At 37.8% G+C, this 22,505-nt stretch overlaps 1 long non-coding RNA gene across 2 annotated transcripts in view; it reads right to left on the minus strand.

Annotated features, from left to right (window-relative positions):
- LOC138170368 (uncharacterized) overlaps positions 1 to 22,505 on the minus strand; it is a 94,874-nt gene that overhangs the window by 62,928 nt on the left and 9,441 nt on the right. For both annotated transcript variants that reach the window (XR_011170592.1, XR_011170591.1), the window contains exon 2: positions 19,346 to 19,429. This is a non-coding gene — a long non-coding RNA (uncharacterized lncRNA). The remainder of the gene's footprint in view (positions 1 to 19,345; positions 19,430 to 22,505) is intronic.

A 22,505-nucleotide genomic window follows, 5' to 3' on the forward strand; every position in this document is an offset into this window, starting at 1 on the left:
TTAATCACCATCTATTCAAAACCACTCCTCATGAGCCCCCATTTTCATTGACTCCCTTCTTGATTTGAGCAAAATTAATCCTTATTTTACTTTTCCATACTGTTTGTTGTCAATATGAGTCAGTGATCAGACATGGTAGTCCTCCCAAAATCTTAGACTTCACTAAAGCTAACTATCAAACATCACCAAGGATGGTGACAATTTTGCTGTCTTCTGCCCTGGTTAAGAGAACTGAAGTATTATGCTCAATCTGGGGCACCAAAATTTGGGAAGAACTTGGATAATCTGGATAAGATTCAAAAGAGGCACAAAGGCCAGACCACATGATAGTCAGTTAAAGGAACTGGGGAAGGTTAGCCTGAAGAAGATAAGATTTAGAAGGAACATGAGAGGTGACTGAGTATTTTAAAGGCTATCCTAGGCAAGAGGGGTTAGATTTATTCTGCTTGACCCTATAGGAAAGAACTCAAAGCAATAGGTGGAGGTGCTAAGGAAATTTAGGCTTTGTAAAAGAAAAAAAAATCCTACCAATTAGAGCTTTTCAGTAATGGAACAGACTTCCTTTGGAGGCAGTGTGTGGCCATCCACTGGGGGTCTTCACACAAAAGCTTGATGAGTACCTGTTGATGATGTTGTGGAGGGTAGGAGATTCTCATTTAGATATGAGTTGGTATAGAATCTAGACCTTGTGTGCAACCTTTTGACTGAGTCCAAATTTTCTAGAACAAATCCTTTACTGAAGCTTGGATTCAGTCAAAGGGTCACACCTGAGGACCTAGAGAGCCACATGTGGCCTCGAGGCCATAGGGTCCCCATCCCTGCTCTTAGATGGCTGGTGCATTCCCTGCCAGCTCTAAGATTCCGTGGTTCTACTATTGAGGTGATTGTTTAGTTTGGAAATCATCTTTGACAGAAGTATTTCTAAGACTTAGAATTGGAAGTAACAGTCATACTCTATTCCAATCTGCCTTTTTTGCCTGTTTCAGACATTTAAATTGAGAGAAAAGATGATGTCTTGAAGTATGATTCTCACTCTTTTATTTTTCCTAATTTTTGGGGTATGTTTTTCTCTTATCACTGTTTTAGGAAGTTATCAGATATGTATGGTTCATGGTGATTTTTTTCTTATGGTGATTGTTATGTACTCCTTGTATTGTCATTATTTTGGCATAAATGTATTATCTCTGCAACCAGATCATAAACTCCTTGAAACTGAATATTATGTTTCACTTGGTGTAGTAGAGAATGTTGGACTTTGATTTGGAAGGCCTTGTTTGGAATCCATTCTATGACATTTACTAGCTATGCAACCATGTACAAGCCACCATTACTCTCTGAGACTCAGTTTCTTCCTCTTGTACATTCTACCTTTTAGAGTTATTGCCAGGAATGGACTTTGAAACCCTTTTTTGTTGTTTTTTTTTTTAAGTCATTTCCAACTTTCTATGACCCTTTTGGAGTTTTCTTGGCAAAGATACTGGAGTGGTTTTCCATTTCCTTCTCCAACTCATTTTTTTTTTGCTTTTTGGAGGGCAATTGGGGTTAAGAGACTTGCCCAAGGTCACACTGCTAGTTTTTGTATTAAGTGTCTGAGGCTGAATTTAAACCCAGGTCCTCCTGACTCCAGGGCCAGAGTAGTACTCATCATCTAAGACTATTCACTGTGCCACCTAGCCACCCTCCCAACTCATTTTATAGATGAGGAAACTGAGGCAAATAGGGTAGAGTGACTTGTCTAGGATCACACAGCTAGGAAGTGTCTGAGGCCTAATTTAAACTCAGAAAGATGAGTCTTCCTGACTCCAGGGCTTGTACTTTATCCATTGTATCACCTAACTATCCCTTGAAACCCTTAAGGTGCCAAATAAATATGAGATATTATTTGTGTTACCCTAGTTGCCTAGCACAGTGCTCTGAACAATGTAGGTACTCAATAAATGTTTTGTGGTTGAATGCTAATGACTATAGATCTTCAAGGCAAGATGGGATAGTCCCTTTTTAGAAATCATAGGATCACCGAATCAGAGCTGGGAGGGATTTTAAAGATCATTAACTCTACCTTCCTCAACTAGATAAATGAGGAAACTGAGGGTTAGGGATATTAAATTATTTGCCCAGAGTCACATAAGGAGTAAGGTTCTGAGTCAGAAACTGAACCCAGATCTTCCTCACTCCAAATCCAATACTATATCTACTGTATCACATGGCCCTCCAGATTGTAGAGACGATACCTGTTCAGTGATGGATTGGACTAAAATTATAGGTTCCCAAAGTGGGTGATACTGCCCCCTGGGGGGGCTGGAATGATCTAGTAAGGTGGTAGTAGCCTTTAGCAGCAAGCACCCCAAGCGCGTCCTCAGGGTTTGCCACCCATACAGGTTCTTGGATCTGCTTTGTTAAAGGAAAGCAACTCAAAATGGGTTAACAAGCTTACTTTAATCAGTCAGACATATATCGTTTACCTTGTTCAGGGGAAAAAGGTCAGCACCCCAAACTTCAAAATATACAGACAGAATTATCAAGACATTAACAGATCAAGTAGACAGCTTTCCAAACTGTCCAACCATTACATCCATACCCAGTCAACATCTGGGTTTCCACATCTGGGTTTTTCAAAGCTGGGGGACTCTCAACAACGGCTTCCCAGAATTCAGATCAAATCACAGAACACTTCTCAAAGTGAGTCTCAAAACAAAGCTACACATCAGGGCTTATATAGCCTTCTCCTGGCTCAGAGAATGTAACAACCTTTTGGACCCACTGGCCAATCAAAAAGTATCTACTGAAAAACAAGCCTCCCTCCCCAGGCTTCAGGTGCACTTTAGCCTAGGGGCAGGGAAGATCTTCCAAATCTGCTTTCCCATTACATAGCCTCAGATGCAACTGAGGTGGCATTGAGTAAAAATAAGGGGGCAGTGGAAATATAAGGAAAGAAGAGAAGAAAATTTTGAAAATCTGTATGTTTCATCTATTGTATAACAGAGTGAAAGTCATAGTGATTACATTATTTTCCAAATAAACACAAAATATAAGTTATAACCAATCACTGGTCAAATTTGCAGACAGGTCTTAACAAGCAAGTGTTGGCAGGCAAGGACGTCACACATTGTCAGTACATCCAACATGCACTGGCAGGAATATATGTGTGTAAGGACCTGTTTGCAATACAAATATGCAATATTGTGTGATCAAAATTTCATTGCAGGAAAAAATCCACAAATTTAAAATAAATTGTTAAATTTAAGATGCATCATTTTTTTGGAAAAATATTTTATTTTTTTGAAATGAAGCAAATTTCAAAAAAAGAAACTATCAAAAGGTTAAAGAAAGCAGATTTCCAGGGGGCACTGAGTAATTTTTTTTAAAGGAGTCAGTAGGCCAAATAAGTTTGGGAACCTCTGGACTAGAGGACCTCTGTCTGAGATGCCCTCTAGCCCTGAGACTCTGTGAGTATGAATTAATTGACTAATTAATTATTTAGTGAGTGAGTGTGGACCATGAATCAATCATTGGTCAAGTACATGTATTGCCCTCATGCCTGAAAAGCTCTTCCTTTTGGCAAATTGCCATTTGCTTTGCTCCCAGGAAGAAAGCATTCTGGGAAGTGACATCATACATTTTTCCAGGGCCTGAGTGAAAGAGGCACCAGACATCAGTATTGTACATCTATTATTGCCCTCTGTGCATCCAACCATTTATCAAAGTTTAACTACTTTATTCTAAGGCAAATTGATCAATACTTGGCCTAGTTTGTTTCAAATTTACACGGATGACAAATTATTAAATATTATTTGTGCATAGTTGGAGCCACAACATAACCAGAATTGCTCCTACTCACCTGTTTATGCCCTGGTACAAGTGTCTATGATTTCCTCGGACTGTTTCTGGATCCATAGACTGTCTACTCTAATGCAGATGAGCACTAATTTAAGAAAATCCAACACATGAAAATCAAGAGTTAGGAGAAAGATAAATTTGGGGGTGATTTTTCATGTTGCTAAAGAAGTCTTCATTTCATAACGTCTACCAGAATAGTGGAGTGGAAAAAGTAATGGGTTTAGAATAAGAACATCTGGGTTCAAATCCAGATGCTACTTAGGTATACCATTTAACTTCTCTGGACCTCAGTTTACTCATCAATAAAATGAGGAGTTTGGACCAGCTGATCTCTGAACTTCCTCCTATCTCTGAATCAACAATCCTACAATCCCAAAATGTTAATAAATTTGTAGATGCTTACCAACTCTGCTACTTACTACCTATATGATGGACGAACAATTTAATCTCTCTAGGCTTCAAGTTTCTTATCCAAAAAATAAGGGCTCTTAATTAGATTTCCTCTAGGGTCCCTTCTAGTACAAGAACAATGACCCTATAATCTACCTGCGGTGGCACCAAGGTATACTCGACGACCCCATCATTTGTTCAAGTCAGATGAAATCTTGGTTCAAAACAAGTCTTTGGGTTTCAAGCTGCTGCTATTTCTGCTTTCTTACCAACATCATCAGAGCTAGTTCCTCTGTAGGGGAAAGACCACAGGGTTTTCTTTAGTCTACCCATTCATTCTCCTGCTAATCTCTTAGCTATTTAAAGGGGATTAATCTTGACCCACTACAAGGATACATAGAATGGAAACAGAGGGTCACCATAACTAGATAAAAATGTGAACAGTCCACAGTTTGCAAAGATTTTTACAATTCAGTCCTGGCCCCCTACTAGCTAGGGGCATTTACTACTCTGAATTTCCTTCTCCATAAAAGGAAGGCACTGAGTAAGCATGCCATGTATGCCTCTGATCAAGTCTTTGATGGTGATAATACTGAATAGAACAGGGCCCAGGACATAGTCCCATGAACCAGAGTCTTTGTCCTTGTTTCAGATTTTACCTCTGATACTTTCTGTGTAAGCGTGAGCAAGTCACTGCCTCTTTGATATTCAAGGTGTCCTCATCTGATAAAATATAAGCTCTTCAAGGGCAGGGGCTATTTCTTTTGTCTCCATGTGCCTAGTATCTAGCAAATGCCTGGAATATTGTACACACTTAATAAATGTTTGATAAATTATTGACTGACTGATGGACCACTTTCTATTAATTCACTAACTGGACTCCCTAGTTCCAATCATTCTACCTACCTAGTTGTACTATCATTTAGTTCTCATTTCTCTCTATTATTCCAAAAGATTACATGAAAGATTTTATCAAATGCACTGTTTTAATGCAAATAGATTATGTTTCTAGTGTAGTAAAACTTCCCCCATCCAAAAAAAAACAAAACAAAAACATAGCATCACATGATTTGTTCATAATGAACCCACTCTAGCTCTTTGATGATTCTCTTTTCCCTTTACAAGATATTAAACTATTAATAATTAATTCCAATATGTTGCCATAGATTGATATCGGTATTACCAGCCTGTAGTTTGAGCCAATCAGGCCATTTGCCTGCCTATGCCCCTGTACTATTTCTCTTATTCATCAGAATTCTTCAAAGATTACTGCAGTTCAGCAATAAGTCTCTTTTCAGTCTAAAGATCCTTCTCTTTGGTGAAGAAAAAAACACCAGAAGCAAAATAGGAATTAGTTTACTCACGGTTCTCTCAAACATCCATTGCCATCTTCTTTTTTTCTAGCTATTATTCTTCCTCCCCTTGTTGCCAACATAGCTTTGAAAAAAAGTCCCTTTTGTTGTCCTTGGCACTTAGCATAGGCCTTAGCTTGTTCTGAGCTTTTGACCTTGTTAACATTTTTTTCTTAGAGGACTTCATCACTCCTTTGTGCTCAAACTCAGCTATTTATTTGCCCTTGTCCCTATCTCATGCACATGTCCTTTTAAAATAGAAGTTCGTTGATGAACAACCCGTGTGTGTCTATAGACATCTCTTTAGACACCTCCCAGCTTTCTTCTTCCTCAAAATGACTTGGACCTTTCATTACCAGAATTTTGTTCTTCAGAGTCCTCCACTCTTCTTAGGTCATCTTCCCTTTTAGAGCTACAGACCACAGAATCCTACCTCTGCCACCATCAAATTCTTTTTATAAAATTTAATTTTAATGCATTTTAAGTTCTAAGTTGTCTCCCTTTCCCTCTCCCTGCACTAGAAAAGGCTACCATTTGACCCAGATATGTATGTATGCATGCATGCATGTATGTATGTGGATACTTCTATTTATCAGTTCTTTCTCTAAAGGTGAATAGCATCTTCCTACATAGGTCCTTTTAAAAGCTGTTTACAATAAGCATAGGGTCTTTGTCTACCTTTTCCTTCTTTTATCTATCATGAACTCTAAGATGGCCTGTCCACTGCCCCTGCTAAGGTTTCCATCAGTTCTGCTTGAATGTGATAAAAGTGAAGAGGGATTCTGGTCAGAGTTGGCTCATGGTATTGAAAAGTGGATTTTAGGCTACCTTTCCAGACTTGCTCTGCCTCTGAACCTACTCTATAGTAGGTTAGACCTATAACATAGGTCTATAACATAGACCTATGTTAGTTGTTAAACTCTTCATTACCTCTAGCATTCACCTCATCTCCTCCAACTTTGAAATGTGGATGGTGTCACTTCTACTTGCCTCAAACCAAGATTTAGTGAAGATCAATGCAGCAATGCTTGTTTAACTCATTCGAATCTAAAAAAAAAAATCCACCATGTCAGCCCAAGCTCTATTTTTGCACATTTACTGTATTTATTGGCCAGGATTTCAGTGTACTCATATGTTAAGCTTGTTATTATTACCATAATAGGAATGAATGTTAATGGATTTTATCTTCAATCTGGACATTTGTATACAATAGCATTCTGCTGCTAATGAGAAGCAGCATTAGAATTTCCTAAAGTAATCAGCAGATCCACAAATAGAAAGAAAAGTTTGAAGACAAAGCCATGCCATTTCCAAAATATTTCTTTTACTTATTAGACTTGGTTAGTGCTTTTGGTCCTTTCTACCTTTCTTGGGCCTGATTGAGTGTGACTGTTACTAGCCCCTAGCAACAAACACACACTGGCAGAAAAGAGATAGGCCAGTCCTAGGGAAACAATAATTCTCATTTCTTCCTGTCCAGGAGTGAAAGCTCATCCATTTAGACTTTCGGGGATGGAACCAAGATGGTAAAGTAGAGAAAGCTGAGCTCTTCCAACATTCCCCCCAAACAGTTTTAAAATAACTTCTCTAATCAAATTTTGGAGTGATAGAGCTAACAGAAAGTCAAAGAGAGACATTATTCCACTCCAAGTCAACAAAGGCAGTTGGGAAAGAGAGATTTGTGACACAGGGAATCGGTTGGTCTGGAGCCCACACCAATGAAACACCAGTGGTGGGACAAGATGGTGACAGCAGAAGCAGCAACAGTTTTGGGAGCTCTCAAGCCAGAGATGGGAAAGGGACCTGGAAAATGCTCAGAAGGAGATGATGGAGAACCCCTGTACTAGCACTGGACACATGACCAGATGCTATTTGACAACTCCATTGCCTACAACCACTTCTGTATCATAGTTCAAGGGCAAAGAGGAGCACTCTTGGTCAAGAGGGAGTGGAAACCCAGAGATATAATATCACTTCCAGCCCCAGAGGATCATGGGTCCTTCCTGGTTAAGGGCTAGAGTGTAGACCAAGAGATGAGTGACCAGAAGGCAAAGAAGCTAGGATTACAACCAAGAATAAAGTACCCAGAAAAACTGTGTGTATTCCTTTAAGGGGAAAAAAATGGATATTTAATGAAGTGGAGGACTTTCAAGCCTTTCATATGCAAAGACAAGAGCTGAATAGAAAAATCTGACTTTCAAATAAAAGATTCCAGAAAAGCATAAAAAGGTAAACATGAAAAAGAAATCATAATGGACTCAATAAGATTTAACTGTTTTCTTTTCTACATGGGAAGATGATATGTGTATCTTCTAAGAATGTTATCACTATTAGGGAAGTTAGAAAGATGCGACATAGAAAGAGTGCAGGAGGGAGTCAATTATGTTAGGATGATGTAAAAAATAGATAGGCACTGAAAGAGGGATGCCCTGGGACAAGGAAGAAGGGAGAGGAAGAATGGGGAAATTTACCACACATAAAAGAGGTGAACAAGGAAGAGCTTTTACCATTAAGGGTGAAGTGGTGGAGGCAGGCAACACTTGAACTTCACTCATTTCTAAATTGGTTCAAAGAAGGAAGACTATATATACACAATTAATTGGGTATATAAATCGATCTTGCCCACCAGGGAAGTAGGAGGGGGAAGGAATAAGAGAAAGGCAGGGATGATAGACAGGAAGGCAGATAAAAGAAAGCAGTGATCAGAAGCAAAAACAGATTTTAGAGGAGGGACATAATAAAAAGAGAGAGAAGTATCTACAGAATGAAAATAAGATGGAGGGAAATACACAATTAGTAATCACAGCTGTGGATAGGATGAATTTACCCATAAAATGGGAGCAAATAGCAGAATAGATTAGAAATCAGAATCCAACAATATGTGGTTTACAAGAAAGACATTGGAAACACACACACAGAATTAAAGTAAGGGGCTGGAAGAGAATCTATTATGCTTCACCTGAATTTAAAAAGGCAGGAGTTGCAATCATGATCTCAGATAAAGCAAAAGCAAAAAACAGACCTAATTAAAAGGGATAAGTAAGGAAACTCCATCTTACTGAAAGGAACCATAGACAATGAAGTAATATCAATACTAAACACACATGCATCAAATGGCTTAGCATTGAAATTCTTAAAGGAAAAAGTAAATGAATTACAGGAAAAATAAACAGTAAAAATATACTAAGGAGGACCTCAATTTTTCCCTCTCAAAGCTATATATGGGGCTGCTAGGTGGCACAGTGAATAGAACACCAGCCTGGAGTCAGGAGGACCTGGGTTTGGATCTGGCCTCAGACACTTAAAACAAAAAATAGCCATGTAACCTTGGGCAAGTCACTTAACCCCAATTGCCCTCCAAAAAGAAAAAAAAGCTAGATAAATATAATCATAAATTAAATTAAAAATAAGCCAGAAGATGAATAGAATCTTAGAAAACTTAGATATGATAGACCTCTAAATGGGAATAGAAAGGATTATACCTTTGCCACAGTAGTACATGGCACCTTCATAAAAATTGACCATATATTAATTAGGGCATAAAAACTTCACAACCAAATGCAAAAAAAGCAAAAATACTAAATGCAATGTTTTCAAACCATAATGCAAAAAAATACATTTAATAAGTGACTGTGGAAGCATAGATTAAAAGTTAATTGGAAACTAAATAATCTAATCCTAAAGTATGTGGGAAGCTAAATGAGACAGAAGAAACTTGAGGCAGATGGACACACCAAGCAGGCTTTTGCAATAGCTCAAATGTGAGGTGATGGGGTAGAGTCAGAGGAGAAAAGAGACTGTATTAAAGAGATGCTGCCTTAAAAACAGATTGGGTATGGATAGGGATGGTGAGAGGTAGAGAAGAATAAAAAATGATACCTAGGTTGCAAGTCTAAGGGGCTAGGAGGATGGTAATACAGGAATAAAGAATAAGGTAGGGAGGAGGCACCAGGTAAAATTAGAGAGAAAGATAAATTAATTCAGTTTTGACCATGTTGAGTTTAAGATATTTATTTGGGCAGCTAGGTGGTACAGTTGGATAAGTGACAGGCCAGAAGTTAGTAAGACTCATCTTCTTGAGTGAAATCTGACCCCAGATACTTACTAGTTGTGTGACCCTAGACAAGTCACTTAACCTTGCTTACCTCAGTTCTTCATCTGTAAAATGAACTGGAGAAGGAAATGGCAAACACTCTAGTGTCTTTGCCAAGAAAACCCCAAATGGAGTCACAAAGAATTGGATATAACTGAAATGACTGAACAACAACAACAAAATTAGTGGGTCAAAGAACAAATCATAAAAATAATCAATAATTTCATTAAAAGGAATAACAATAAGACAACATTCCAAAATTTGTGAGATGCAGCCAAAGCAATGCTTAGAGGAAAAATGTATGTCTCTAAATGAATATACCAATAAAAGAGAAAAAGAGCAGATCAATTAATTAGGCATGCAACTAAAAAAAATCTAGAGAAAGGACAAATTAAAAATCCTCAATTAAACCCTAAATGGAAATCCTGAAAATCAAAGGAGAGATTAATAAAATTGAAAGTAAAAAAATTGAACTAATAAATAAAACTATGAGCTGGTTTTATGAAAAGACTAATAAAATAGATAAATTATTTGTTAATTTGATTTTTTAAAAAGAAAGAAGAAAACCAAATGACTAGCATTAAAAATGAAAAGAGTGAATGAACAACTAATGAAATTAAAGTATTTATTAGGAGTTATTTTATCCAATAAAACTGACAGTCTAAGTGAAATGGATGCATATTTACAAAAAAGACAAACTGCCAGATTAGCAGAAGAAGAAATAGAGTACTTAATCCTATTATAGAAAAAGAAATTGAACAAGTCATCAATGAGCTCCCTAAGAAGGTTGCAGGATGTGAAATAAACCAATATAAATCATCATGAATTTATATGCAATCCACAAAACCCAGCAACAAGCAATATAAAGAGAAATTACATTTAAAATAACTGTAGACAATATAAAATACTTGAGTGTCTACCCACCAAGAAAAGCCCAGGGATTATATGAACACAATTACAAAACACTTTTCACACAAATAAGGACAAATCTAATCAATTGGAGAAATAGTAATTGCTCATGAGTAGGCTGAGCCAATGTAATAAAATAACAATTCTACCTACGTTAGTTTACTTAGTTCCATACCAGTCAAATTACCAAAGAATTATTTCATTGATCTAGAAAAAAAATCGTAATAAAATTCATCTGGAAGAACAAAAAGTCAACAATATCAAGGGAGTCAATGAAAGAAAAAAGTTAAAGAAGGCTGCTAGCAGTTCCAGATTTTTAACAAATTTTTAACTTTTTTACAAAGTGATAGTTATCAAAACAATCTGATTCTGGATAATAAATAGAGTGGTCAAGAATAGGTATGGTATACAATACACAGTAGAAAATTACCACAATATTCTCATGTTTGACAAACCCAAAGACCCAAGCTTTTGGCGTAAGAACTCAACATGTCACAAAAATTGGTGGGAAAACTTGAAAGCAACTTGGCAAAAATTAGGCATAGACCAGCATGTCACACTCTACCAAGATAATGTCAAAATGAATAAATGATGTAGACATAAAGGGTGATATCACAAGTAAATTGGACAAGCATAGGAAAGTATGCCCACCAGATCTATGGATAAGGAAAGAGTGTATGACCAAATAAGAGGGGACTATGGGAAGTAAAATAGAAAATTTTGATTGCATGAAATATAAAAATGTTTGCATAAACAAAACAATTGCAGCCAAAATTAAAAGGAAAACAAGAAACTGGGGGGGGGTTGCAGCAAGTTTCTCTGATAAAGGCCATCTCTCTAAAATATTTAGGGAACTAAATCAAATTTATTTTTTAAAAAAATCAGGCTCATTCCTCAGTTGATAAATAGTCAAAGGATATCAACAGGCAGTTTTCAGAAGAAGAAATCAATGCTATCAATAGTTACATGAAAATAATGCTCTAAATTACTACTGATTATAGAAGCACAAATTAAAACAACTCTGAGATACCACCTCACACCTGTCAAATTGACTAACATGACAGAGAAGGAAAACGACAAATGCTAGAAGAGATGTGGAAAAATTAGAACACTAACGCATTATTGGTGAAATTGCAAACTAGTTCAACCACTCCGGAGGATGATTTGGAACTACACCCAAAGGCCTATAAAACTCTACATAACCTTTGAGATAGAAATACCACTACTAAGTCCATATCCCAAAGAAAAGGATGAAGGACCTATTTGTACAAAAATATTTATAGAGGCCCTTTTGGTAGTAGCAAAGAATTGGAAATTGAGGGGTTGTCAATCAATTGGTGAATGGTTAAACAAATTGTGGTGATGGAATACTATTGTACTATAAGAAATGATGAGTAGCATGGTAAGACTTGTATGAATTGATGAAAAGTGAAGTAAATAGAACCAAGACAACATTATGTACAGTAACAGCAATACTGTAAGGACCATCGACTATGAAAGACTTAGCTACTCTGATCAAGACCATGATCCAAGAAAATTCCAAAGGACCCAGGATGAAAAATGCTATGAGAACTAAGGAACTCTGAATACAGATTAAAGCACACTTCTTTAAACTATCTTTATTTTTATTGTTTTTTATTTTTTAGTTTTATTGTTAAATTATTTTATTTTCTTTGTGTTTTATTTTGCAATATGGCTAATATGGACATACGTTTTACATGACCTCATATGCATGATCAAAATCAAATTGCTTGCCTTCTTAAGGCATGAGCAGGGGGGGAATTTGGAACTCAAAATTTTTAAAAATTATTGTTAAAATGTTTTACATGTGATTGGAAATACCTAAGGAAATAAATTTTTAAAATTATTGCAAAAATAACAAAATTCATTCATTCTCTAAGCTGGCCTCTACAACTTGTTATCACAGTGATATGTGTAAATGTCACTTGGAGGCAGGCCACTACATAGATCCAAGATATTAATTTTCTATTATTTCACACTCTTGTCAAAAATGTGTTTTCTAATCATCCAAAAACATTGTGGATTCAGTGCCTCATTGTTGATGTAGTTGAACTTGAGAACTAATGCTGTTTATTCATAAAACATAGTAGACACATATGGCAGCAAAATGGGGAGGCAAGGCTGTGTTTGGCATGATAACAACTCTCTCTGAGCCATCACAGTACAGTGGTGTTTATGATTCTTCCTGCCAGCAAATGACTGCACTGTTTCTGAAACACATGAATTCTCTTAATGTAAATACAGAGGTTCCAAGCTAGTTTCTGAAACAAATCAGATCATTGACTGACCAAGTGGCTACATGAGTTCTGGACTTGGAAGAACAACCTGTCTCCTCAATGCTGAGTCACCCAGCAGATAGGAGCTCTATCTGATGTTCATTTCACTGAAACAACCTAGTTGCACAAAACAATTTGACTTCTGAGGGAAGACCCTCACCTTGCTGTTGTCCTTTAATTCCTCCCACCTGGCTTTGCTCTTGAAAGTCACCCTTCCTGGAATGCTTTTTCCAGTCTTCCCCCCTTCTCTTAGTCTTACACATCCTTCAAGAAAGCCTCATATCAAAAATGCTCTAAAGCACTAGTGATTAGAGAAATGTAAATCAATACAACTCTGAGGTACTAACTCCTACCTATTCAATGGGCTAATGTGACAAAAAAGGAAAATTATAGATGTTGGACAAGATGTGGGGAAATTGGAACAGCAATGCATTGTTGGTGAAGTTGTGAACTAATCCAACCATTCTAGAGAGCAATTTGGAACTATGCCCAAAGGGCTATAAAACTGTGCATACCCTTTGATCCAGCAATACCACTTCTAGATCTATATCCCAAAGAGATCATTAAAAGGGGGAAAGGACCCACATGTAGAAAAAAATTTACAGCAGCTCTTTTTGTGGTGACAAAGAATTAGAAACTGAGGGGATGCCCATCAACTGGGGAATGACTGAAGAAGTTGTGGTATATGAATGTAATAGAATAAAATTGTGCTATAAGAAATGAAAAGCAGGCAGATTTCAGAAAAACCTAGAAAGACCCACATGAACTGATGCTGAGTGAAGTGAGCACAACCAGGAGAACATTGTACACAGTAACAGCAACATTGTATGATGAATAACTTTGATAGACTTAGTTCTTCTCAGCAATGCAAGGATCTAAGACAACTCTAGAAGACTCATGATGGAATATCCAGAAAAGGAACTATGGACTCTGAATGCAATTTGAAGCATGCTATTTTCTCTTTTCTTTTCTTTCTCATTTTTCCCTTTTGTTATGATTCTTCTTTCACAACATGACTAATGTGGAAATATGTTTAGTATGATTGTACATGTATGCCCTATATCATATTGGTTGCCATCTTGGCAGGGGAAAAGGGAGGGAGAGAGTGAGAAAAAAACTTGAAACTCAAAATCTTATAAAAGTCAATGCTGAAATCTGTCTTTATATGTAATTGGAAAGAATAAAATACTATTAAATGGGGGGGGAGTCCTATCTCAGTATAATTCAAGCTAATTAGTATTAAGTGTCACTCATGTCCAGGTTCTAGGCTAGGCACTGAGGTTCCAAAGATGAGATATTATCCTTTAAGAGCTTTCAGGGCAATGCAAAAGATATGATAGCATTATATAATGTAAAGAGAATCCAGTTTCCAACTCTATTGCTCACTAGCTATGTGGTTTGGGGTGACTCATTTTGCCTTTTCTGGGCCTCAATTTGTTGAGCCTAGATGATGTCTAAGGCCCCTTTCAGTACTGAACCTCTAATATGTATACAAATAAGGATGACACTGAATATAAAATGTGATAAGGGCAAAGAAGAATTCCAGAAAAATGCATTAAGAAATTTTAGGAAGGGGACACTTTACAGAAGACTGTGCACCTAATATAGACCTGGATACACATGGAGGTACAATCAGCTTTGATGTCAGGATATCCAAGTTCAAATCCTGGACTTGATTCTTATTAGAAAGTGTGAAAGGGAAATGCCCCTCTGATGTCGATATTTCTCTTTCATCTGTATGCCATCCTCTTCTATTTGTTCACCTCTCCACTTTGGTCCTGATTTTCTTCTATTTACTCAGAATGTCATTTCCCCCTTTCCCTCTTAAATTGTTTCTTCTATTTAGAACTCATCATCCAGAAAAGATTGTGTTTTACCTCATTTGCTCTTCCGTTGACTTTGCACACTTTGAAAAGTTAGAATATGTGGGCTTTCCATCAATATCAGTAGCAAAGTCCAAGGAACAGCAGTGGCTGTTATCCGCATAAGAAGTTGAGAAACACACCATACAAATTAGGCACACTGAGGAAAGAGAGTTTCAACACTCTACAGGTTTTTCAAAATTTAGAGTCCAGCAGAAAGCTACACCTAAGAGAAACTTCATGAGAAATCCCCTAAGGGAGAAAAGGACTTCTATTAACTAAGAGCTGTGATTTATCCCTTTACCATTGTACTCTCTAAGCTTCAGCCCATTTTCCCCACAGATCTTGTATATAATTATGCAGGAGAATGTTCTAGATTTGGGGATGTGGGGTTGTTCCATGCACCAATTCTTTTACTGTATCATTTTAGTAAATATGTCTTTTTAAAATCTAATTAACTCTGGTATGCTACTTGGGGACTTGTAAGCAATATTCCTAGAAATCATCAATCTCTCAAAGTTAAACCTAGAACCTTGAGGGGAGCAATAACAATTGCTCTCTGGGGACTCAGGCTTCCAGTGAAAGTGAGAATTGGGTTCAGAGTAGGCGTTAGATTCAAAAACAATTCAAATGGGTCAATTGAGGAGTTTCCCCCATGCACAACTCAAAACATATCTCAGTCTCCCTATTCATCCTGTATCGTTTTTCCCACATTCTCCTGAAAGTTCACCACAGCGTGGATCTAGCAAATATGCTGTAAGTTTTTGTCATTTTCTGCCAATATAGCAAAGAAGGGGGCAACAAGCATTTACTAAGCACCTGTTGTATACCGGGCACTGTGCAATGCCGTTTATAAATATCATTTCATTTAATCCTCAGAAAAGTCCTGGGAGGTAGGTACTGTTATTATCCCCATTTTACAGTTGAGAAAACTGAGACAGGCAGATAAAACTATGACTTGCACAGGGTCATAAAACTAGGAAATATCTGAGCTGGATTTTAATTCAGGACTTAAGACCCAGTGCTCTGTCCACCTTCTCACCTCGTTGTCTTAGACCCCAAATAGCGGAATCAAAGACATAAAGGGCCATATCCCTTATTGCCTTCTCAGAAAACATTCACACATGGGATCATAGCATTTTAAAGTTATGACATTGGGCAGCTGCTTTTTACTTGACTAGGCCTAATATAATCTGAAGGAAATTTGTCAATACTCTGGTGGTTCTGTGCTTTCATTAATGAGGGCATTTCTTTGATTGCAAACTATTCAAGACTTTTCATACTGTGCCTATGTGTCTGGGTCCTCTTGTAAATTATCCACCAAAACAAATTATCCCCAACATTCTGGGAGTCTTCTAGGTCATTCAGTATTAAGAGGATACCAGTGCAATATATAAGCAATATAATATATCCATTAATTCTCACCATGGGATTGACTCACTTCTTTTTCCATTCACAAATTTATGTAATGATGCCTTACTGTTCCTTGCAAACAATCTGTGCTATAGTCTATGCATACCATGCATCTCTCCATCAACCTTTAGGAGATTCACAATATATACGCCTAAGAGAATCTAACATTTTGTGATGTGACCACATCACAAGTGTCCCTGGAAGAATTTTGACATTCAAAAAATGGATTTTTTTTTCTAATGGTAGCCTTCTCTAAGGTAGGGTGGGGAAGGAAGGAGAAAAATAAAAGTGTATAGCAGAGAACAAAAGAAAATTTAGAAGGAAGGACAGAGAATCAAGGTAGCTTTGAAAATTATGTGCAATATTTATTACATAGTTTTTCAAAAGAGGAAACAATGTGAAATGGAAATTCATGGTTCTATATTAAGTTCTCGTCTTGTGTTGTGCACATGGAAATGTTCTCTCTTTTTTTGGTCTTTTTTGTCTTTTAAGTTCAAAATGAATTAAAAAATTTTTTGAAATGGATTTCTGTTTCAGGGAGAAGATTGGGATTGTTGGAATAGCCCACAACTTCCAAATTGTATCACAGCTTGATATTTTCTTTCTATTCAATTCTGGCCATGCTCATTATGTACAGTTGACCCTTCTACATTGTGGAGGTTAAAGGCACAACACCCCCATGATCTGGAAAATCCACATAAAATTTAGAAGTCTGAATTTTTCTTTTTATTTTATGGGGTGTTTGTAGTACCTTAAAAGATTAAATATGTTGATATTATACAATATTGTACTTATATTTTATGCATTTCTGAATTTCTGAGCTTTTTCTGTGTTGTCGAATGGCCTTCACACATCATCGGCAGGTTCCACAAAACTCCCCCAAAATTCCCATTTAATTTCTTAGGCCAACCTGCAATATATTGAAACTGTGACGATGGAAAAGGGATAACTGTTTTTGTAATGCCCGTCCAAGATATGTGTACTATTGGGGGAGGGTAAGGGGAGAGATATTTCTATGGAACGTCCAGCCAATTGAAACAGTCTCTTCCAACATGGTCTCTCCTCTAACCTCGTAGGAAATGAAAATAATTTGTGGGGAGAGGGGTTCTCTCTTCCCCCAAAGAAAAAAATTTTCATTGACTATGCCACATCTGCATGAGTTACTATATATTATTGCACTCTTTTATTTGTAAAAACAACTTTTTAAAGATGATAGCAGAGTAGATGGTGACAGGTCCAAAAGGGCTTCATAGCTATATTATGGAATTAATTAATCGTACTACATTTCACCTTTACGATTTGCCACTATGAATGACAGAGCATCTGACTAACATCCGTCCTCTACCTCCTCCTCTCCCAGATCCAGTGCCTGAAGCCAAATCAGACATGATCCAACAGACATTTTTTTATGTTTTTCCTCCCCTAAGTGGGGAGCAAGAATTTGTGAAATTAATTCAGTCACAGTTCCTGTGGGGATGGATCCCACAACTCAGACAAACAAGTGTAAAAATAGCAGCATCAACTGGAGGGATTAGAGAGGATGACCAAAGACTGTGATTGTGGAGCTCCCAAGGGCAAGAACAACTGTGCTTAGCATAATAGGCAGATCCTCAATACCAACGACTCTATGTTGGGCTGGGGCAGCCCAAACACCTAATGAATCCTATCTGCACTGGGAATGGGAATGGGGGCAGGGGAAGAAGGGAGATATTTCTACTGCCCAAAAGCTGGATGACCTGCCTAGCCTGAAACTGCCAGAAGTCACTTGGACCTTTAAGGTTATGATTTATTCCAAAAATTTGTTTGGAACTTTAGCATTTGCATTCAGAGAACCTTTTAGTTTGGAGAAATAGCAGTTACTGGCTAAAAGGAAGAGTCCCAAATGCCACTGTATATTAGAAGTCTAGGACATTCTTTTATCTTGTCAGACACTGACAGACACAGGTTCTTCTTTCCACATCTGCTATATTTTCTGATTTAGTTATTGAACATTGAGATATCTCTTGGATTGAGTTTTTAAGTGATTGGAACAAGTATCATTATTGTGAACTGATGTGACCATTTAGAGAAATAACATAAGATTTGTATTTTAACCATATGCAAAACTTTCCTCTGATTAGCCTCTTATTTATCTCCTGGACTTCTTTTTTATGTCTTCTGGTTCTATTTATGGTAAGAATGTCAATATATGTCATTGCTTCCCCCAAGTGTGTGTATAAACTTTTTGGCCATTACACAAAGGTCACAAGTTGAACATTAACGGTTAAATGAATGTTTGTACATGATATAAAAACACATACACGTACCCAGTGTTTAATTGTGTACACATATATGTCTGGAAAAGGATATAGGCAGATCATGTAATAAGAATTAGAAATAACAGATGAGCAGCCCAAATGGCACCCAAGTACCTACCCCCAAGATACTTTTTAATGATATGAAGACCTCCAGGACATCTATGAAAAATTTACGGAAAGGAGTTGGCAAGAATTGCACAGAATGAGAGGGCATGGAGGAGGTTGAAAACTAAGCCCATAGATGAATGATCACATCAGTGAAATCCTGGTTCCATCTAAGCATATTTACTTTCAGAATCTCAGAGTTGGAAGGGACCTCAGAGGCCATCTGCTCCAACTTGTACCTGAATTCTTCACAATGAATCCTACATTTGGTCATTCCAGCTATTGTTCTATATCTCTTCTCCCTTTCAGAGCCAAGGTCCTAGGGAGAGGGGGGAAAAACCTTTATACTCATTACCTCAGTTTTCTCAATTCCCACTTACTTCTTAACCCCTGGAAATATGGCATCCTTTAAGCTATAGGCCTGTATTTCTCCTCAATTTCATAGCCAGCCCCTAGAAAAAGCTATCTACATTTGTGGTTTACATTTTTTCCCACTCCCATTCACTTCTCAACCCTTGTACTCTTGCTTGCCTCCCTACCACTCAACTGAAATTGCTCTCTCCAAGGTCATCAATGATGTCTCTATGGCTAATCCAATAGCCTTTTCTTAATTTTATTTTTCTTGACCTCTCTGTTTGACAGTATTGACCACACCCTCTTTTTAAATACTATTTTCTCTTTGTTTTCATGGCTACGCTCTCTCACGGTTCTCTTCCACCCACTGGACTAATTCATCTCAGATTTCTTTGCAGATCAACAAGCGAGGGTGGCCTTTCGGATCATAACTCACCAGTTTATGACATTTGGTGGCTGTTCATAAAATAGTCCACTCCAGTGTGATGGTGCTTAGGATTTCTCATGCTTGGGATTACCTCTATGAAAAGACAACAAGAACAAGGTTGGGAGGTTAGAAAAGTGGTGCAGAGCAGCTGGAGAAAGAGCAGCCTGGGAGGGGACCTGCTGCCAATCTCTTCCAGGCAATGGAAAGGAAGGAAGAACCAGTACTCAACAAATGTCCTGAATATCTAGATCCATTGACTTGGGATTAGCATCCGGAAATCAGGATGTAATCAGCCATCAAACACAGACATAATGCCTCAAATAGTTCTGAAATGTTTCTTTAAGACTGGCTCAACACTGAGTCATTTATCAACATACTTGCTTTAGTAAGATGCATAATGTTACACCAGATAATAACCGTTGGCAGGCCTACAGTCTTCCAGCAGCGTGAGCTCCGTGTAACTAATTTTTACCTCTGTTCTATCTGTTCATAAGCCTTTTTTATTAGTGTTTTCCTGCTCTCTGACCATGTTCTGAGAGTCCCTGGAAATGTGGAACAATGGGGCAAATCCGGTTTTCTTTCCCAATTGTTTCCACTTGGCTGCTGTATGAGAGGCAGTGCAGTATAATGGGAAAGACTTGGAGTCAGCAGAGACATTGGTTTGAATCATACTTCTGAAACTTAATATTTGTGGAACCATGGGTAAATGACTTAATCTCTCTGAGGCTCAGTTTTCACATCAGTAAAATGGGGACACTAATACCTGTAGCATTTACCTTGTAGACACAAGTGAAATAATATAAAGTGTTTGGTAAACTTTAATATGCTAAATGCCAGCAATTATTATTTCATGACCTGAGAGTTCCATTATTATTTGTAGTCCATCCACCTATAAAGAACAGGCCTAGACTTACTAGCATCTCCTCCCCTGGGTGGCTTGTGGCAGGGGTGGAGGTGGTGGCCAAACAGAGAGGAAAGGGGATTTCAAAAAGTATCATGCTTTTCATTCAGTGCTGCCACCACAAAGGGTCATATGAAAGCTTTATAAGATGACATGGAAGAACTAGTCTGGGAAGTCATTTTTCTTTAAAACATTTAAGAAATTTCAGTAAAATAGAAAAAATACTATATGTTGTTTAGTAATTGTTCCTCAGAATAGTAATGTAATTTGTCAGTATTGCTACAATGATAGTTAAACATTGTGCAGCTACTGTTCTTCAGCATGGTAACAGAATTTATCTGTATTGTAGACTAAAAGCTTTGTGAGGTCAGGCCTATGTTAACTAAACATTTTCTCTTCTCCAGAGCACAATATGGAGCTTTGCATGTAGAAAGCAATTAATAAATGTTGTTTTCAGTCTTGCACATTCTTTCCCCACATGTTTATGCCTCTGTTTACAGATAATTATATGGGAAATCTTAACAAATTATATTAAATCTTTCCTAATTTGAACATTCTGTGGCATAACCTTAGCTTAGGCCTTGCCTCATATTTTACAGAGAAAATTGAGGTCATTCCCCCTGAGATCCCTCTTTTTCCTTCTTTCTCAACTCACAATCTCTCCCTGTCTACTAGGCACATTCCCTACAGCCTCCAAATAGTTCCCAACCTCAAAAAACCCCACACTTGACCCTTTTATCAAGGTTAACTATTATTCATTATCTCTTTTGTTCTTTGTTGCTAAACTCCTTCAAAAAGTCATCCACACTAGCTGTCTCCACTTTCACTCTCTTCTTAACCCCTTACAATCCAACTTCTGACTTTATCTTTCTACCAAAACTGCTCTCTCCAAAGTTAACAATAATCTTGAAGTTGCCGTTTCTCAATCTTCCTTCTCCTTGATCTCTCTGCAGCCTTTGACACTGTTAATCACTCTCTCTTCTCTTTAAGTTTCCAAGATCCCACTCTCTCCTCCTTTTCTTCCTACCTATTGATCGCTCCTCTGTATACTCAGCTGGATCCTCTTCTGGATAAAATCCTTTAACTATAGATACCCCACAGGGTTTTGTCCTGGGCCCTCTTCTCTTATCCCTCCATACTACTTCACTTGGTGATTTCATCAGCTTCCGTGGACTTAAGGACCATCTCTATGTTAATGATTCTCAACTTTATCTATACTGCCTGAACCTCTCTGCTGACCTCCATTTTTCATCTCCTATTGCCTTTCTGGCATTTTTTACTACATGTCAAATGTTCAGTTGTTTCAGCCGTGCCCAGCTCTTTGTGACTCCATTTGGGGTTTTCTTGGCAAAGATACTGGAGTGGTTTGCCATTTCCTTCTCCAGCTCATTTTATAGATGAAGAACGGAGGTAAGCAGGATTAAGTGAGTTGTCCAGGGTCACACAGCTAGTAAGTATCTAGGGTCAGATTTGAACTCAAGAAGAATGAGTCTTCCTGACTTCAGGACCAGCACTCTATCTACTGTGCCACCTAGCTGCCCAGGGAGACATCTTAAACTCAACATGGTCACAACTTAATGCATTTATCTTTCCCCCTAAGCCCTACCAGCCCCCCTCCTCCCTTCCTTATTCCTTATTACTGAAAAGAATGCCACCATCCTCCCAGCCCTTCACACTTGCAACCTAGGTATTATTCTTGATTCTTCCCCATCTCTCACTACCCCATATCCAACCAATTTCCAAGGCAATATCTCTAATATAGATAGCCCTTTTTCTCCTCTGACACTACCACCACTCTGATTCAGGCCCCTTCACCTCACATTTGGGCTACTGCAAGAGCCTTCTTGGTGAGTCTGTCTGCTTCAAGTTTCTCCTCATTCCAAGTCATCTTCTATTCAGCTACCAAAGTGATTTTCCTAAAACACAGGTCCAATCATGTCATCCCTTTCCCTACTCAATAAACTCTAGTGGCTCCCTATTGCTTCCAGGATCAATATAAAATTTTCTGTTTGGTGTTTAAAACCCTTCTTAACTTATCCTCTTCCTATCTTTCTGGTCTTCTTATGCCTTACTCCCCCTCACCTATTCTTCCATCCAGGGACACTGGCCTCTTTAGCTTCCACAAATTAATGTAATGGCAAGCAAAATGGCATTTAACTCCTTGTTCCAGCTATTCATGTGTCTTTCAGTCTTGCCTGTGATCACATCAAGTCTTTGTTAGAAACAGACCCTGTGAAGCACCCAGTGGGAGGAACTTGCTAAAGATTG

Source organism: Petaurus breviceps, unplaced genomic scaffold (genome assembly GCF_028583685.1).
Source record: "Petaurus breviceps papuanus isolate PSGF00001 unplaced genomic scaffold, PetGlider_PUasm1.0 38, whole genome shotgun sequence".
NCBI classification, from domain to species: Eukaryota; Metazoa; Chordata; class Mammalia; order Diprotodontia; family Petauridae; genus Petaurus; species Petaurus breviceps.